The sequence below is a fragment of the Panicum virgatum genome, chromosome 9N (assembly GCF_016808335.1).
Source record: "Panicum virgatum strain AP13 chromosome 9N, P.virgatum_v5, whole genome shotgun sequence".
NCBI classification, from domain to species: Eukaryota; Viridiplantae; Streptophyta; class Magnoliopsida; order Poales; family Poaceae; genus Panicum; species Panicum virgatum.
Window position 1 is genome coordinate 14080834 of NC_053153.1, and position 8151 is coordinate 14088984.

Here is an 8151-nt window from a genome sequence, read left to right on the forward strand (position 1 = left end):
TCTAGGTTTGGTAGTTGCATTGTGCATATGCATTGTACATGTTTGTATTTTGCATTGTCTCACTTGCACTAGCATTCTTGTATACATTGTTATGATCTAGTGCCTGCTAGTGTGAGTTGATAAAATTGATCATGTATAGCTTGCTCCATTGTGTATATGACATCATCTGAGTTAAGCTATTTTGATTTGAAAATCTGAAAACATGATCACCCTGTTTTGGCTACTAGCATGTTAGGGCGTGTTGATGTGCTTCGCTATCTTATTCATGCTAGTGTGCCTTTTTGTTCACAATTCTTACTTGAAATGATCTAAATCTGATAAAATTGCTTGAACTATTCTTGAAATGGATTGAAAAGATCCAGGTGGGATTGCATGTCGCACTGATCGAGCTTTCGGGACGGCTCACTTTGCACTTGTGAGAACCCGGGCAAGGCTGTGCATGACTGAAACGAGTGCTTTAAGCTTCTGATTGTCTTTTGGCATAGGCTTGGCCTCGTTGCTAAGTAAAGCATGACAAGCTTTCAACCCCTGGCATTAAGAATGGCATGATATAAATTTGGTTGAAAAATGAATGTGTGCAACATGCTTTGGCTGGTTTGGCTCACCTGTATGAGTTTGAGTAGCACTGCGTTTCATTCCCTACTTGTTAGTGCTAGATCATGGGTGATGCTTTTATTTCTCCTAAACTGAACTTGCCTAGCTCTAGACTGATTTGATATACCCTGTTGAGCTAGATGCAGGTCTTGTTTATGGATGCACACATGCTTGAGACTAGATGTTGCTCATATCTTTGTATCCCTGAATGCTTTCACTTACACCTCCTGCATTGCATTCATTGCATAGCATCTGTTCAGGGGGAGTCTCAGCTCCAGGGGAAGCTCTAGGTCTTTGTAGCCTTGATGTGTGCATGTGCCAACAAGGGGGAGAATTTTGAGAGAAGTGATCGAACAAGGGGGAGACTTATTTGATTTTTGAAAAACTTGTTGTGCACAGGGCTTTGTGAGTGCATCATTTTGGGAGAGTTGCACTTTTGAGAGGGAAAAATTTTGCTTGGGGAGTTTCTGCTTTGGTTTTAGCTCCTGGTTTTCTCGTTTTCCCTCTGCTTCTTGCATGACTGCGTCGAGCGTTACCTCTGTCTTTGAGGAGTCATGTTTTGGCTTTTGATCGATTGCGTCGAGCCGTTGCCCTTGTCTTAGGGGATCGATCTTTGCTTGAGTAAGTGACTGTTCTTGCCTTTCTGAGCTTTTTGTTACTTGCTTGAGTTTTTCTCTTTCGTGCTTCTTTGTTCTTCTTTGGTTTCACTTCTCTTGGTTCGTTTGTGGTGTGTTGACAATGCACTCATCAAGGGGGAGATTGAGGAATGTAGAGTACTCTATCCTGTTTGTGATGAGTGAATTATCAATCGTGCGGTGTGATCGTGCGCTTGGTCTTTGGATTGCAGGTACACGGGCGTCGAGTGTCGACGGGGAGCTGCCGTGGAGGTGCTGTGGCCGATGGACCGTGCGCTGGACGGCGGTGAAGGGCAGCCGGGACCGGAGCTCGGACCGGGCGGCAGCTATGGCGTCCACTCCTGGATCGAGGGCTCAAGCGGCGACGGAAGGCGGGTTTCTTGGTTTGCGCTACAAAACCAAGGAGGCGGACGGCGGTTGAAGACGCCAAGACGTGGAGGTGACGGGCGTCAGTCTCGGGACTGACGGAGGCGACGGGCGTCGACAGCGTCTATGGCCTCGCTGCGGGCGAGGAGGTGACGGGCGTCGGGCGGCGTCTAGGGCTGTCAGAAGGCCGAGGCGGGAACGGCGTCTAGGGCCACGGCGCGGAGGCGGAAATCTTCCCGCGCGTGAGGTTTTGGCGGTTTTCTCAAAACCGGCCACCTACCCGGGTTTCGCGGACCCTCCAAAACCGCGGACTGGATCTTCATCAAGACGGCGGCATTGCGGAGAAGACTTCGTTTCGAAGAAAAAACCTCGACCGTCGGATGAGATCGTGTACAGGGGGTGCTGCAGGCCAACCGGTCTGACCGGTCCCTGGCACCGGTCTGACCGGTCTAACCAACCGGTCAGATCGGTCCAGCGTACCGGTCTGACCGGTCCCGCGGGTATAAATACCCCTTCACTTGTGTTAGGTTAGGTGCGGCTTTTGTATTGTGTCCGTGAATTCTCTGTTTCCCCAGGCCGCCGCCCCTGTGTTCCTCTTCCTCAGTTCATCTCTTTAGGATAGGTTTGAATGTTGTTTGTGTGAGAACTCTTGTGGATTTGATTGGGAAAGGAGGCCCTAACCTCCTCGTGCCCTCTGAGCGGTTTGAATCAATCCATCTCCTCGTTTTGTGTCTTGTTTGATGAAATTTCGATTTCGTTTTTGGTGCACTTGATTGCGAGGAGTCCATGAGTTCTTTGCTGTGATTCCCGTGCTTCTAACCCTGTCCTAAACCCTCTGGAATCACAGGCGTGTTCGAATTCGATTTCTTGAGTTCTTGAGAAAACCCCAATCCCTTTTGATCTCCCCCATAATTCTCTCGATTCGTTGATCTTTAGGACGAGATCTTTTGGGGATATGTTCACGGGGTAGGGGCGAAGCAATCCCCCAAGTTTCATCGGTTTTCGTGGTCGTTTGGTCGAGATTCACCGTTTGAATCTAAGTTTTCGGGGGTTTTCTGGGTGCCACCGGTCAGACCGGTAGGCAAGACCGGTCAGACTGGTCCAGCGCACCGGTCAGACCAGTCCAGATAGATCAGTTCTGCAGTTTTCCCGAGTCGCTTCCGTTTTGCTTCGTGGTTTTGCTTGCTCGTTCGAGGCCTTTTGTGTTGGTTTAGCTTTTCCATAGCTATTCCAAACTTTGGCCAGAACGCTTGAGGGCTTGGGTGATTTTCGAGATATAGGCCGACGGTTTGAATTTCGGAAGAAATTTTAATCGGCTCTCATTCACCCTCCTCTGGTCGCCGGATTCGGTCCTTCAGAAGTAGCAGAGCGGGTGTTGCAGCGGGCGGGCGGAGGCCATGTGGTCCGGATGCGGCAGGCGGTTCTACTGGATGGCGGGATCGGCGTCGCCGGGGCAGTCGAGGGGCGTCGCGGTGGTCTTCGCGTGGGTGTGGAGCAATGAGGCTCAGCTGGCCTGCTGTTGCCGTTCATCAAGCTCTACGCCTCGCTCGGGTGGCGCTGCCTCCAGTGCTGTTTGCAAGCTCCTTTCTTGCTCTTGCTGCTCTAATAGCTTCTCTCAGTGCACAATGAACGAATGAAGCAGCAATCAAAGCAGGTTCACCACAAGCTGGCAGAAACAGTAGAAATTAATATCAACCAAATTTATTTCAACCTATGGTTGTGTTTAGTTCCCTGAAATGCGCTGTAGCGCGGGGGATACACTGTAGCTCACTGTAGCACTTTTCGTTTGTTTGTGGTAGATACACTGTAGCACTTTTCGTTTGTTTGTGGTAGATATTGTCCTACCATGACCTAACTAGGCTCAAAAGATTCGTCTCGCAACGTACATCAAAATTATGCAATTAGTTTTTTTATTTACCTACATTTAGTACTCTATGCATGGATCATTTGTTACATTTAATGTTTCGATGTGATGGAGATATGATGTTTTTGTGGGGGGTTTTTGTGGGAACTAAACACAGCCTATGTTGCGTTGAGGAATGTTTCTGCTGTGAGTCGTGCTTGTGAGGCTGCGCCGCCGTCTCTCTGCGAGGCTCCGCCGCCGATGCTCCCAGCGCCGGCCACCCCGCGAAGCTGCGCCGCAGCTCCCTGCGCCGGCTGCCACGCCGCTGTTCCCCGCGAGGCTGTGCGGCGGTTGCTCCCTTGCGCTGCTCTTGCTACCGCGCGTTTCTCGCCGCCAAAGCAAGCCGCGCCGCGTCGCCGCCTACCCACCTGCGGGCCCGCGCAACGACCCCGCCGCGCTCCACCGCGTGGCCCCGTACGCCATCTCTCTGCTCTGCTGCCGCAGGTCCATGCGCTGCTCCCACGGCATGCTACCTGAGGGTCTGCGGGCCGCTCCCTCGACGGCCCGAGCACACGCGCTCGGCTGCCCCTCGCGCCGCCGCGGCCTCCACCGGTAAAGTATTATTTTAGCTCGAAACATAGAAGAAAGATTATTTTAGCTAAATAAAAGATTAACAACAAAATAACACTAGTAAAGTATGAGATAATTTTTTCTTTTTATTTCTTTAAACTTTTTTCTTTTTCTCTCTCATTTTATTTTTTCTGTTTATTTTTTCTGCTTTTTTCTTTTCTCCTTTTTTTTCTTCTTCCTTTTCTTTTCCTCCCTTTAATCCTTATCCTTATATTTTTATTATTATATTATTCTTTGCCCACCTCTTTTCCTCTCCATCAGAAAACCATAAAAAAAGAGATAGAAAACCAAACACCTTGAAGATGAGCGTAAACACCACCGAAGACTTTTCGTCTCCTTTTTTCTAGATGTTGCTCTGGTTGGAGAGCGGATGACGGGCATGGAGGTTGCAGCCCTGCAGTACGGCGGCGGCGTTACCGAAGATGAAGTCGACGGTGCCCTTAGCTACAGCCATGCTGAGTAGGGCAGGGCATGCCGGAGGTGGAGTGGAATTATTTAAACTCGATTGCAGGGATGATCTTTGGGTTTCTTCGTACTGCAGTGACGGCCTTTGGTTTTCTTCAACTCCTTTTAGGTGTGTTTTTTGTGGTGGAGGAATTATTTGCTCTATAATTGATGGCTTACAATCGTGACTTGCGGTTGTGCACAGAAAATCAGTAGAAGGCATAAATAGAAGTTCCTAGTAGATGATGACGTGGATAGCTTGTATGTTGAGAGAAATAGAATTAATGACTTTTAGTTGGGACTAACTTTATAGATTTTATAGATTACTATTTAATAATATCTCGCCGATTACTGAAGTACTAAAAATTTATTCAGTAATTCTGCTCATTTTAGCTATAGTGTAAAATAAATTGTTACATCCATCTTAGACGTAGAATAATATAGACACACATGCATACACGACAATGCTATTTTATATCCTAGGTGTAGAATATTATTCTACATCCGCATTTTATTACTAGCAAAAATAATTATTAGAATACTGAATTAAATTTACTAAGTTGCTGAACAATGTTTAATAATAGCTTACCGGTTACTGAACTATCAAAAATTTATTGGTAATTCTGCTCAGTTCAGTTATTGGTGTAGAAAAAACTGCTACACCTAAAATTGTTTAACTACTGAAAATTTATTCAGTAATTTTTTTGTCCAAACTTAAGCAAGTTGTTCACGTCCTATGCATGCATGGGGAGCTGGACAGCCGTGGCCGTTGGCCCGGACAACGTGACTCTGATAGCCTTCTTAAAGCAGCTCCCTCCTCCAAAAGGCCAGAGCAGAGTGGAAGCAAGCTGCAAGACGTAGCGTGAGACCTAGCTAGCTAGCCCACCCATGGAGCGCTCCCGCGGCCAGCACCAGCTCCTCACCATCTTCCTCCTCGTTCTTCTCTCCGCTGCGTGCGTCGCGGGTGTAGATCCCCCGTGCAAGCCGTGGGATCCTTGTGACTCCCAGCTTCTTTCCTGGATGATCGGCAGGTTCTGCGTGGGGGACCTGGAGCACCCGACCGAGACGTGCTGCGAGGGGGTAGTGGCCGCCGTCGGCATCAGGTTCGGCGACACGGTGGAGGTCCCCTGCCTCTGTCGAGTCGCCAAAGAGCCCTACCTCGGCATCATGGGGCTCGACATCCACAGCATCCTGCGGATGTACCCCACCTGCGATGGTGTCCAACCCGTAGGACCTCATACCGCGGAGGCCTGCAATGGCCGGGTCTGAGATCCTGACTCCCTGAGTGGCGATGTACTCTGTTAGTGTTCTGTGTTCACTGCGATGGTTTGTTAGTGTTTTGTGTGCTACCAACAGCTTTAGGTGGCGATGTACTCTGTTAGTGTTATGTGTTTTGTGTTCTGCGATGGTTTATTAGTGTTATGTGTTCTACCAGCCGCTTTAGCTTGATACTTCTCGTGATCTCTATTGAATCAGTTGAAGTTCCAGTGTTCCACTGCAAGTGTCTGGTTCCTTGTCATCTATACACATCCAATTTGATGGAGTAACAGTCCAATAGAAGAGAAAAGGAATTCTAGGTGCAGAGGATGTAATAACTAATAACCAAAAAAATATCACTAAATTCCGAGCTGTTCAAAAAAAAAAAAGAGAACACGTGTAGGTTTTTCTCTCAGCACGAAAGGTGCCAGAATAACAAGGATAAATTGTGGCTTGATCGTATAAGCAGGCAAGGGAGTTGTCGACACACCGGTTTATGAGCGTTTCGAATGGAGTGGGATTCCTGTAGTTTTATGAATGACTTTTCATGGGCTAATAAGATTTGATTACCCAAGTCTCGTCGTCATCTACTTGCAGCTCTTCTCTGTTTGAGGGAGTCAGGTAGATGCAGTGCAGAAACGAACAGTTAACAGCTTCGAGGGGGTCAGACGGTATGGCTTCGTCCCTTCGACTTCTCTTTGGAATAAACAAGAGCCAGAGCAAATAAACATCCACTGTTCATTACCGAAATGAGATTCACAAGTAGTAGTAGTAGATTTATTTTTAACAAGAAAAGGATATTTGCAGAGTATTGTTGATCGAACAAATGGAAACAGAGAAGTAAACTACGCTTTGCAAATGCCGGTTAGGTTGGTTCAGTACTGCACGGAGCAACCTCGAGTACTGCATGTAGGCATTGCAATAACAGAAAGTTTCACACAAAGGGCACTAGGGAAGGTACCAAGTACCATCACACACTCGGAGCTGCTTCCGAATGCAACTGAAACTGAAAGATTCACACAAAGGGCAGGTAGCATCATGCATTTGGAGCTGGTTTTACATGCAACAAAAAGCTCCACACGAAAAGGAAATGCATTATGCGTATGATTATGACCGTCTCACTGCTGATCTGATATGACGCCCGCCACTTGACGCCCCTATATATATTCCTGCCCCCTCTCTTTCTTGTTATTACTCTGTTGTTAAATAGCAAAGAAAAGTAGACAAATGAAAGGCAGATTATGTTGTCCACGAAGCAGCTAGCAGCATCTTTACTTAAAAATGCCCTTCGATCTTTGGTGAGAGATTGGAGGAAGACAAGCCACAAATATAGCGTGAGACCAGACTGGAGTCCCTCAAGAGAAAATTAATTACCCCCCAAAAGTGAACCTTGATTTGTGCTCACGTTGCACTACTAGCTATTACCTACTACCAAAGAATGTAAATTCCTATAAATTCATGCTATTCCCATTTCATCTTATGACAACAAATTCTTACTTGGTTATTCTTAATCTCAGTGTTTAGCTCTAAAATCAAGTTACCGGATCGAGCTGGGGCAGTCTATATTTAACAACACATTGGTTTCTGCTACCTCTGGGAGGGAGGGTTGCTTTAAATTCAGAACTAAAATCATTAGGAAGAAAATATTTTCAAATGCGAAGATGACATGTAAGTAATAAATTGTTGATTTGGTTTAGTTTGTCTTTCATCAGCTATTTACGACATTTTGCTTGCTCATGGGATAGTGAATGATTAATGGTCTTTATAGTGCCTCTTTGAATAATGGTGTATTTTTTTATTAGGTTTGACAGTGACATGCTATTACAGTGCTACAAAGCAATCGCTGATTTTATTCGAAATCTGCAAGACAATGTTGACAGCTCTATGAAAATTCAAGAGTATCTAACTCGTAAGGAATGCTTTATCATGCAGAAAATTTGGAGTATTTTTTTCTTCGAATTGACTAATGATTGTTTCTTTCCCTTCGTTTTGGACCTGTGCAAAGACTTACATAGGAGGTGCATTGAACAGTTATATGACGAACATGGCCTTGACATGCTTGATGCACTGTGGGAGAAAATTGATACCAGTACAACACTTGTTATTCTACATTTTTGTTTCAATCAGAAGATAGACGATTTATCATAGGCACGGTTATCTTTGAATAAAACGTGCTCCAGTATTATTGCCAATAATTACCACAAATCGCTTGATCATCGAAGCTCCTCCTTCAAACAATTGGATAAGAAGAGGATGAGCCCAAAAGGTAGCATCATTATGTCCAGCAAATCCATGTGATTAGTATTAAGTTCTGCTAAAGCTGAGTTGCCCTAACTCATCAGAGTTTTACATTTCTCTTAACATTCCATGTTCTCATCCATG